This window comes from Adiantum capillus-veneris, chromosome 7 (genome assembly GCF_014529385.1).
Source record: "Adiantum capillus-veneris isolate H3 chromosome 7, ASM1452938v2, whole genome shotgun sequence".
In the NCBI taxonomy this organism is placed as follows: Eukaryota; Viridiplantae; Streptophyta; class Polypodiopsida; order Polypodiales; family Pteridaceae; genus Adiantum; species Adiantum capillus-veneris.
In genome coordinates this window covers 104,656,072-104,668,236 of record NC_140937.1, presented here as the reverse complement: position 1 = coordinate 104,668,236, position 12,165 = coordinate 104,656,072, and the positions used below count along the sequence as shown (strand labels likewise).

General features: G+C 41.3%; 1 pseudogene; it reads right to left on the bottom strand.

Annotated features, from left to right (window-relative positions):
- Positions 1-3,271: 3,271 nt before the first annotated feature.
- LOC147454364 (uncharacterized) lies at positions 3,272-4,402 on the bottom strand (annotated as a pseudogene).
- Between the last annotated feature and the right edge of the window lie 7,763 nt (positions 4,403-12,165).

Here is a 12,165-nt window from a genome sequence, read left to right as displayed (position 1 = left end):
GCGAGGAAGCAGAGGAAAGTGTCACAAAACCTTTTGTGGATTTTTTTGTCCGTGGAGATCTACTCGATATCTCCTGGACACTTCTCCATGTCTATGTATTCCCCTTTAAAAAGAATACAGTCGTTAGGACAAACGTAAATCGAATTGTAATCCATCCCCAAGTTTCACAAGATCTTTCTTTCTTCCTCTCTAGAATCTGGCATCACATTATCAGCTGGCAGTATGTGCTCTTTGAGCAATCTACACATCGAACAAAATGCGATACACTTGTGTAAGTAATCTATCAGATCATTATACATCTAGAGTTTTTTTATTGAAGTAAACACATTGTAATAGATCACCTGAAAAGCGTTGTGACACTAGTGTCACTCCATCCAAACTTTGCCTGCATGTTGAGAAGAACCAGGAGCGTCTTCAATCTAGACACACGTGCTCCATCATACAATGGCGTATCAGCTTCACTTTTCATTTCATCATAGATAAGCCTTTCTGGATCCATGATCATCTCGATTATTTCATCGATTTCGGACTCAAACATAGCCTCATTGGGAATGTGGTCTGCATGATCATCCTCCGAGCTGTCAGAGGCTACATCTTGTGGCCTTACATATGTTGCTTGACCAAAGTGCCTGCGAATACGTCTATTGGGTTGCAAGATTGCTACCTGTTGGCCAGCCTTAGAGTCGGACGAGTTATAATTGGCGACAACTTGATCTATAATAGATGGATCAAACTTTCCAAATTCACAAACATGTTGCAAAGAAATGCGTCTTGTTTGTCGCAGAACATGTTTGCATTGATTACAAGGACATAAGATCCTTGTTGAGAGATAGGTGTTTTGGTTGGAAGGCCCCACATCATCATCACTACTCATAATGAATGTAAAAACCTTATAACATGGACTTAAATTTAATCTTCTATTAACATCTTTTGTCTTTTAGCTCTCTCTCTCTCTCTCTCTCTCTCTCTCTCTCTCTCTCTCTCTCTCTCTCTCTCTCTCTCTCTCTCTCTCTCTGATCACACTATAAACTACCTCACATTCTCTAGTCATGTCCGATCCGCGTACACCTCGGTCTAGAGGTGCACGGAGATCAAAAACACCAGGTTATAATCTTGTTCTTTATTGGTCAATACCCATATTTGTGGGTACAAGAAATCTACACACCCAAGTCTACATGGCAATGCATGTAGTGGACAAAACCCCTTTGCCTCTTCTTTAGCTGTAACAATTCACAGCATCTTAACATCTCTTCACAGTAGATCCTTGTTCGAGGGATTACTGTGTACATTACATGTTGGCCTCCAATATGAGTATCATGCCGTTGAAAACTTTCCAACTTAAGGTCGCATCCGTAGAGAGGAATAGAGGGATCACCGTTGGCCTAACTCCAATTTTTTCCTGTAATCCCGAAGGTAGACTTTAATATAAAATCTAAATCCAAAATCTAACCTAATTGTACATATGGTGATTTTGAGCTAATTGAACATGGTTAGTGGGTGAGTTAATAGGTGTCAGATTTTGATGGGACAGTTCATTGCATTGTGTACCTAGTGTTTGCTCTTTGGGCAAAGTCTTGAGCTTAGCTGGAACTCCACCTTCATTGACATTTCTTAAAATCTAAAATCTAAATCTAATCTAATCTTAAACTCAATATAAACCTAAATTTAATCTAATCTTAAATCTAACATAAATCTAAATGTAGTTAACTTAAATGTAATCTAACCTAATCTTGAGTTTAACATAATTTTAAATTTAGCATTAATTTTAAATATAAGTTAAATGTAATCTAACCTAATCTTAGAACTTAAGTGAACCTAATCTTAAATGTAATTTTAAATCTAACCTAATCCTAAATCTTAATATAACATTTCATTAATTCATATACTCTCTACTCTCTCTCTCTCTCTCTCTCTCTCTCTCTCTCTCTCTCTCTCTTTTTGTTTTCTCCCCTTACCTCTCTCTTTTTGTCTTCTCCCCTCTCTCTTTCTCTTTGTTTTATTTATCTCTCTCTCTCTCTCTCTCTCTCTCTCTCTCTCTCTCTCTCTCAAAGACACAATGTGTGTGATGGAGAGGGAGAGAAAGAAAGAGAGGAAGGCAACATGAGAGGGAGGAGAGGGAAGGAGCATATCTGGCCCTCCTTCTTCTCCTCGTGTGTGTGTGTGTGTGTGTGTGTGGGAGGGAGGGAGGGGAAAGAGAGAGAGGGAGAGGCTTGGGTTTACCTCTTTTGCAAGAGGGCCAAAACTCAGATCTGAGATCTGAGTTTTGGCGCTCTCGGTTTATTTTTTATCCCTGTCGGCATCGCTATGAGCATCTCTATAAGCGTTGCCATGCAACAAAGAAAATAGCGACACTCACAGCGACACCGTTGATTTTAACTTTTGAGCATCGCACTGCTAGCGTCACTAATATGAAGAACCACTTGTAGTGATATGGCTCCAAAGGTAATCCTCTCCTTGCATAAGAGCATGACCTAATTGATTCTTAGGAGTTTGAAAATGTACATGGTTGTGGATTATGCTTGCATAAATATAATATATGGATATGATAGAAAAAACACGCTAGTATATATAAACAATTCATGGATCTGATTAGTATGAGCTATATATATAAAAATAAATATATAAAAATATAGGGAATCAAACAAGGAGGGTCCTCATTTGTTTTTATTGATGTATATTTATTTACAAGAGATAAAGAAAAATACATGTAGAAAATAAGAATTTAGTAAAAGGCAATGACTGATAGTAAAAGGTATATTTTTGAGGTATGTCCTTGGAGTGATTCACAGCAAAATTAAGAGAAGCTTGCATGAAATTATTTTTTATAGAATATATGGTAAGAAATATCATGATAATGGTGAGTAAATGTACATACCATACTTAGATAAATAATGCATATCTAAATAGAATATTTTGATAAATACCAAAATAATGATAATAAAAAATCCCTATATTTAGGTCTTATATATAATGAAACACTTACACACAAATGGACCATAATGTATATATATATATATATTTAATTTATTTATTTGACTCAACTAGCCCAACGACTAGTTAGCTGAGGGTTTTAAGAAGATATAGGGAAAGTTCCCTAACTCACACATGCCTATGTACAATGAAATGGTAGGGATAGCCACAGTGTTTAGGTGATTTTGGTAGGGTGAGGTAGCTCACTATGGCAATTTTGGATAGCCAAAAAATGGCTATCAATATCCGAAATTGAGAAGGGCTTGGGCATTGGAATCTTCCAAAACAAGGCATGGTGGTTTCATGCACATGCTATTGGGAGCTTTATTGTTAGCACTGAGGTTTTGGAGGTGTAGGATGTGAGATTTTGCTTTAAAAATCTTGAGATTAATAGTGTTGACTTCTTGTAAGTAACAAGACACAATTTTATCAAACTCTTGAGGTTGGGTGATTGTAGAAAGGGTGGGGAGGGAAGAAATTAAGGGGATAGGATTAAGGGAAGAGGCGTTGGAGAAAAAAGGGGAGGGAGAGGTGGCAGAAAGAAGAGGAGAAAGAACCAAAAGAGAAAGGAGCAATGAGGGGGGATTGGGGAGCACTCTCCTTTGAGAGGTAAAACCGATGGGCGCACCGTAGCTTTTGGCACCTTTTGAGGAAGGAGGGGAGAAACCAAATTCCTCCACATGGAGGTTTGTCGTGAGCCCTTGCTGTGCTGAAGAGGGTTTTCTTCAAGGAGGAAGCGGGAATCAAAGTGTTTGGTTGTGCGACAAGTGCAAAGGGGTTCGTGAGGGCGGCTGCCAAAATGAAACTCGGAAGGGTAGTAGGAAAAGTTGGAGAAGTGGATACCGGTACAAGAAAGGTAAAAGTGGTATTAGGAGAGGGGGAGTCGACGATGGAAAAGCCGGAGCTGTTGGAGGAAAGAATGGAAACCGAGCTAGACGATGAGAGAAAAGGGGGGGTCCTAAAGGAGGGTGTGGGATTACTATGGAGGGTGGGGGTGGAGGAGGATTCCATGTTGATGGTGTAGCAAGTAGGCAAAGCAGGGAGTTTGGTTTTCAATGCTTCAAAGTCTCAATTCAAAACTAGTGGTGAAAGCCCTCTCCAGCCTCAGTATCTAATATGGAGAAAAAAGTGGAGCATGTAGAAGCATATGGAGTGACAACTGCAGGCTAACTAAAAGGAAGGAAAAAAAGGAAGGCTTCTGAGAACTTGGAGGTTGTGGGTAGGCTCTAAACTAGTGAAAGCTTGGTGGAATTGTAGCCGAAGACAAGGTAGTTGTAGACAACACCCGATATGGGCAGTGTTAGTTTAGGCAAGTTAAGGTAAGGGTCAATGCTAGTTTAGGCGAGTTAAGGTAAAGGTCGTTTGGCCTGCTAAGTTGAGCAGCCTACGAAGTTGAGGTTTGCTTGTCCTCTCTGGCTCTACTTGACGCCATTTTTCCTCACCCAAAGCAAGTATCATCCTCTATTTGGCCTCTCTTGTCCTTAACCACCACTACATCTCCTTCCAAGGTAATTGTTGGCGACAAATCAAAGGTACTACCATGGGTTCCAATTTTGCGGTCGTCTATGCATGCCTCTGTCTTTGTCACTTAGAATATAGTATCAACCTTCCCTCCCATCCCTCTCTCCTTTATTTCAAAAGATACATTGATGATTCCTTTGGCATTTGATAGGGCTCCCTTCTTGATCTTGAAAAAATACTCAAGCTTTACGGGTCACCACTTCAAAACCATATCAAAATTTCCCCGGTCATTTCTTCCATAGAAGCTTCCATCCTTGACATTCATTTCTTCAAAGGACCCTCCTTTTTTCATTCAAGGATTTTTTATTCTCACTGCTTTCAAAAAATCTTAACTCTTACAATTACAGACCCTGGTAATCTTGGCACCCCACCCACCAGAAAGTCGCTTTTATCATTTCAGAGCTGAAAAGATATATCATTAGAGAGAGCTCCTTGGATGGCTTCCTTACCATTCGTACCCTATTTTTCAAAGACTTAAAGCAAGAGGGTACCCCCATGCTCTTCTTCAAAACTGATTCTCCCGTATCTCTTATAATGATAGGGACTCTCTCTTGATGAAGAAACCCAAATCAAAAGGCCCTCCCTTTGTGGTCAAAATTCCCTTTTCACCCTTTACGTGAAACCTTAATCTCTCTCATACCTTGATCAAACCTCTCACCCTTCAACTTGGCACCACGAACTATCCCACCTCCCCAAGACCTTGATTTGTTGGCTCAATGCGCCCAATATTGAGAAGATGCTAACCGCCAATTCTAACACCCCTCCTTGACCTCCTAGCAAGAACTTCTCCTCCCCCCCCCCCCCCCCCCCCCCAAAGTTGGTGTCAATTTTTATACTTATTTTTATCTTGTCCCTTTCCCTTTTTTGTGCCTCCGAATAATTTTATTCTTCCCCCTATTTTTCACTTTATGCCTTGATTCTTCTAGCCTGTTTTATCTTGATATTCCCCCCCAAATGGTGCACATTGTACCAAATGGCACCATTATTTACTTCTCTATACCAAATATACCAAAAGATGTTTGTATTTACTTCTTTGTACCAATAAAGCTTCTATCCTCCTTTTAATGCTCACCTTTGTACCCACCTTGGGTTCCTAACCCCCAACCCTTATTTAAAAGTATTGGGGTATAAAGCCCAATGTGGTCGCCCAGGTAAGTGGGCGGGTCGCCAGGTATGTACACATATTCTTTTGTAAAAACCTAATAAGAACTCACTATGCTCTACACATTACAGTAGAGCGAGGTCACCATATCGTCGTGCTCTTCTTCTCGCACTCTCTCTCGCGTCGCACTTCCGCTCGTACTCCTTCAAATGGTATCAGAGCTCAGATCGAGGCTCGGGGCAGCACTGCAAGAGGCTAGAGTCACTAGCTCAGATTGGAGTGAAATTCGACAGGCGAAGACACGGTCCCAAATCCTGTGGGATAGCCCAAAGGGCTTGGTGTTCTCAGACTTTCATTCTGAGGTCATCTCGGTCACCGTTCGGCTTCGACAAAGTTCTGCGCAGGCCATTTTCGACTACGTGGTCTCAGCGGGTGCAGATCCGACTCTGCAAATTTGGGGTTTTCGGCCTACGACTGCAGGTGCTGAGGATATCGACACTCCCAAAGTGTTGATTTGTGGCTGTCTACACATCGAAGGACGGCTCACAGTTCTTGGAGGCGTGTCACATACGACACGGGCACATCTACACACAGACTATAGGTGACATCCACTAGTTCATCAGGTAGCTTGTGTTTGCTGCTTGATATTCCAGATTTCATCCTGACATTGCAGGTACTTCCACATGGGATGTATTGTCAGAGATGATGTATGTCTGTTGAGGGTTTGCTTGTTGTGAGTCACGCAGCAAACAACCGCCGCAGCGGTTACAGTATACAGTGGGAAATTTGTGGATGTATGACTTTGTGGGAAGTCTATGTACTGTCAGATTTACTGCAGCCTTTGTTGAGGGTCGAGTGAGGTTTTATTGAGCTGGGGGATTCTCGAATGTTGAGATCCTTTCTGTGATACAGGTCTTGGAGCGATCCCTCGAGCACCCTTAGATAGGCAGCTAGGATGTATTGCCTGTGAGTTAGACAGTTGGGATTGCATCTTTTCTTTACTGCCGTTGAGACATTGTCACAGTCTATGCTTACAGGACAGTGACAGGACAGTGAGAGACAGTACAGGTGCAGGACAGGTTTACCCGCAGCTTAAAGTGTCAGAGAGACAGTGTTTTTTGAGCTGTTTTTTGGTCTGTTTTTGAGTGCACTAGAGCCATTTTACAAAGGAGACTCTGCCAAAATTTATGCAGAATCTGAAGCTTTCTTGGTTCATTTGACAGGTTGATATTGGTTCAGAGGTCAGTTTACATGGGAAACTCTGCCGAATTTTTCCCAGGAAAGTAAACCACTGTGAAGCGTAGCTATGGCTGGATCACATGACACTGCTCTTTACAATATCAAGAAGCAGGATGGAACCAATTTCCCATTGTGGAAGAAGCAGATTTGGCACGTGTTGGTACAAAAGAAGCAGATTAAACCTATAAATCTCAAGGGGATAAAACCAGAAGATATGGACGAAGATGAATGGAGCGAAATGGATGAATTGGCACTTTCTACCATTATGCTGACTTTGGCACAAAGCGTTTACTTCAATGTAGCAGACGAGATGTCGGCTTATCAAGCATGGTTAAAGCTAAGTGATCTTTATGAGAAGCAGAGTGCAGCTTCACAGGTATACTGGCTTAAGAAGCTTGTTGACTTGAAGATGAAAGAAGGGACACCTATGTCCAATCATCTGAATGAATTCAACACAATCTATAGTCAGTTGTCAACTCAAGGTGTCAAGTTTGATGAACCTGTTAGAGCTATGTTCCTGTTGATCACATTGCCGGAAAGTTGGGACACTTTTCGCACAGCTTTGAGTTATTCTGCACCTCCAGATGGTTTGAACATAGCAGGTGTAGAAGGAAGTCTGCTTACTGAAGAAACCAATAGAAAGACAATGGACAAAGGCAAAGGAACAACCTTAGTTGTCAGGGGAAGGACCAAAGAAAAGTACAAAGGTGGGAAGAGGAATCAGTCTCATAGCAAGTCCCGCAGTGCTAAAGGCAAGAGTGACATAGAATGCTACCATTGTGGCAAGAAGGGTCACATGAAAAGAGACTGCAGATAATGGAAAGCAGAAAAAGGCAAAGAGAAAGCTGAAAACCATGGTGAGAAGAACAAGTCCTCAGTGAAGATTCAAGAAATAAATGTGACAAACACTGTTGCAGAGGATGACAGTCTAGTGTCAGGAGACATCTACTTCTTGAAGAATACAATGGACTCAGCTCTTCTTACAGCATCTGATGAAAATGCACTGAGTGACTGGATTATAGACTCAGGGGCATCACTTCATGTGTCTCCAAACAAGGAGTGGTTTACCTCTTATGTGACCACTAAAGATCATGTTCGGTTAGGCAATGGGCAGACATGTGAGATCTTAGGTGTTGGAGACGTTCAATTGAAGTTTCAAAATGACTCTTCTTTCACGCTGAAGAATGTGAGACATGTTCCCGCAATTACAAAGAGCTTGATCAACACAGGTTTACTTGATGATGCTGGCTACGTCACCACTTTTGGACAGAACATGTGGAAGATATCCAAGGGTTCTATGACAGTAGCACATGGAGTAAAGTCTGGAGGACTTTACATGATTTATGTATCAAATGTCTCTAAAAATGTAATCAATGTAACCGAGCAGCCGAACGTTTCTTTGTGGCATAGCCGGTTAGGACATATGTCCAAGAAGGGAATGGAAATCTTGTCTCGTTCTGGTTATTTGCCTGGCTTTTCATTTAATGATTTTGAATTCTGTGAACATTGTCTGTATGGTAAGCAAACACAGCAGCCACATAAGCATAGAAGCAGTAGAAGAGATACACAGTTGGCACTTGTTCATAGTGATTTGTGTGGACCTATGCCTAACCTATCTCTAGGGGGAGCTTCTTACTTTATGACATTTATAGATGATTACTCGAGGAAAGTATGGGTTTACTTTCTCAAGCACAAGTATGAAGCGTTTAGTGTTTTCAAAACGTTTGTGACACTTGTGGAGAATCAGAGTGGCAAGAAGCTTAAATGCTTACGCACTGACAATGGTGGAGAGTATGTTTCAAAGGACTTTCAGGACTTTTGTGAGTCAAAAGGTATAAAACGTGAACTTATTGCTCCTTACAGTCCTCCTCAAAATGGTGTTGCTGAGAGGATGAATAGGACCATACAAGAGGGGGGGGAAGTATGTTGTCTAATGCACAGCTGCCAAATGGGTTTTGGGCTGAAGCTGTATCAACAGCTGTTCATCTTGTAAATAGATCTCCTAGCAAGGTTTTGCAAAAGGATTCAGTGCCAGAGATGGTATGGTCAGGCAAGGTGCCCTCATACAAGCATCTCAGAGTCTTTGGCTGTGAGGCATATACTCACGTTCCAAAGGAATTTAGGAACAAACTTGAGCCAAAGAGTAGAAAGTGCATCTTTCTAGGCTATGGTAATTCTGGTGAGATGGGGTACAGACTTTGGGATCCCGAATCCAGAAAGGTTGTCTACAGCAATGATGTTCACTTTAATGAATCCAAATATCATCCTAAACCAGAGAGGGTTGAGGAGATTAGAAGAGTTGTCTTCCAAGAAGATGGACCTGCACGTGCAAGACAAAATGTCAGGGCTCAAGAGGAGCAAGGACAGGATAGAGTGGAACCACAGGTTGTGGCTGAGCCTGAGCCACCTATTGTGCGTAGATCTGGACGTGTCACGCGACCTCCTGATAGGTTTGTTCCATCTATGAACTATGTCATGTTGATTGATTGCAATGAACCTTCATGTTACAAGGAAGCAGTGCAAATGAAGGACTCCAGGAATTGCCAATTGGCCATGCAGTCAGAGATGACAGCTCTGCATAAAAACCAGACATGAAAGCTAGTTAAATTACCACGGGGCAAAAACGCTCTACCCTGTAAATGGGTTTACAGGTATAAGATCACCGCTCATGATAGTCAATTAAAGTACAAAGCAAGGCTTGTTTCCAAGGGCTTTAAGTAAGAACAAGGCATTGACTTTGATGAATTCTTCTCTCCGGTGGTCAAGATGACTACATTGAGATGCTTTCTTGCATTCGTTGCCATATTAGATTTGGTGTTGCACCAAATGGATGTCAAGACAGCGTTCTTGCATGGTGATTTAGATGTGGAAATTTACATGCAGCAGCCAGAAGGGTTTGTTGAGAAAGGCAAGGAAGATTGGGTATGCCAGTTGTTAAAGAGTCTTTATGGCTTAAAACAATCACCGAGGACATGGTACCATAAATTCCACAAGTTTATGCTCTCTCAAGGCTACAAACGTAGTGAGTTCGATCACTGTCTATGTACAAAGAAGGCTAAGGATGGTAGTTGGCTGATCCTTATTTTGTATGTGGATGACATGTTGATTGCTGGCAAGCACTTGGAAGAAATTTCATCTTTGAAGTCAAAGATGGCAAAATCGTTTGACATGAAAGACATGGGTGAGGCAAGTCATATACTTGGTATGCGCATTGAGAGAGACAGATCAAAGAAGTTGATTTGGTTATCTCAAAAAGAGTATATTGACAAGGTTTTGCAACGTTTCAATATGGAGAAGGGAAAGGCACTGAGTGTTCCATTGCCACCATATGTGAAACTTAGCAAACAAGATTGTCCTGTGTCTGAGGAAGAACAGGCTGAAATGGATAAGATTCCATATGCGTCTGCAATGGGTAGTTTGATGTATGCAATGATTGCTACTCGCCCAGACATTGCATTTGCAGTGGGAGTAGTAAGTCGATACATGTCAAACCCAGGCAAGAAACATTGGGAGGCAGTGAAAGGAATATTGAGATACCTGAAAGCTACAAAGAGTATGCGTATATGCTATGGGAGTCAGGAGCTAAGTGTAAAGGGTTTTACAGACTCAGATTATGCAGGTGACTTAGACAACCGAAGGTCTACGTCAGGGTATGTCTTTACATTGGCTGGTGGAGCAGTATCATGGCGTTCTAGATTACAAGATTGTGTTACTCAGTCTACTACAGAGGCTGAATATGTTGCAGCATCAGAGGCATGCAAAGAATCAATTTGGCTTAATCGACTAGTAATAGATTTGGGAATCAAAGAAGAGATGCATGTGTTATATTGTGATAGTCAAAGTGCTATACAATTGGCTCGCAATCCAGTTTATCACTCAAAGACAAAGCATGTGGATGTGAAGTATCATTTCATCAGGGAAATGCTCGAGGATAAGCAACTTCATCTTGTCAAAGTTCACACCACAGAAAATCCTGTTGATCTACTTACAAAAGGACTTCCCTCACAGAGCTTTGCGCATTTTCGCAAGCAGTTAGGTGTGGGGTAGTACATGACTTCTCTACATCTCTTGTATATTAGCTTGTATAGTAGCTTCTCTCACACTTAAAGTACCACATTGGACTTTAAGTGTGAGGTTGTTGGGGTATAAAGCCCAATGTGGTCACCCAGGTAAGTGGGCAGGCTGCCAGGTATGTACACATATTCTTTTGTAAAAACCTAATAAGAACTCACTATGCTCTACACATTACAGTAGAGCGAGTTCACCATATCGTCGTGCTCTTCTTCTCGCACTCTCTCTCGCGTCGCACTTCCGCTCGTACTCCTTCAAAAAGCCTCTAATCGTTGTAAAAGAATTGGCACTACTGATGAGCTTTATATAGAGAAACGCGTTTAGTTTTAATTTGTTGTTTCTCTCCCCCCCCCGGGCCCCTTTTATTATCTCTTCTCATTATTTTCTTTTCTTGGTAAGTTTTGCAGCTTAAAGTTCATGAAATACCAAATGTTACACACTTGCGATAGAATTTCACCCAGGTACTGAGTAGACTTGCAATCTACTATGGAAAGGTGATAGTCCTTATAGGATAGACATACTTGCGGCAGATTTTCTCCCAAGTACCAAGTAAATTGGTCATCTACTTTGGAACAACTTCGAATGTGCTAAAAGTGGAACCTGAGAAAAAAGCCAATGGACCAAAGATAACTCTCTTGTATAGAAGCATAGTCAAGGACGACCATGATTTCAAGGGTGGGGTAATGTCACCAAATTTCATTTTTTGTCTACTTAAATGAATTTTCTCTTGCTAGGATTTTCCATTATAGTGAGAGAAAATAAAAATAGTGGAAGGGCCAATTATGTACAACGGGGAAAGGAATGTTTGTGAGCTAGAGAGTTTCAAAATCTAAATACATTCTTTACAAGTACCAACAGAATTCGATAAGGATTCAATCAGGATCTTATGGGGCGAAGGCGGGATATTAGCAAGTCCAAAAGAGTCCAAAACGGATCCCGAAAGCATCTGAAAGTGAGAAGGATAACCAAAAGGTAGAATGGGAGCCAAGGTGTACCGTGTTATTATCCACACTTGCCAATATAAAGCTATGTGGAGATAAGGGATGTGGTCAACAAGCCTCCCATGCAAAAGATAAGGTGAGAGGAGTGGCTCTTAAAAATAGAAAACTTCTTTTTTAGAACGTACGGTGAGTATTTTTGGAATAACTCAAAATATAAAGCGTTTTGGAAACAGTGAGATGAAAAACTTTGTAGTTCAGAGTTTTTTCATTTGAGGACCGCAAGAGAGAGTTTTCTGCGTTTTTTTGCGGGGCTACCCTGGA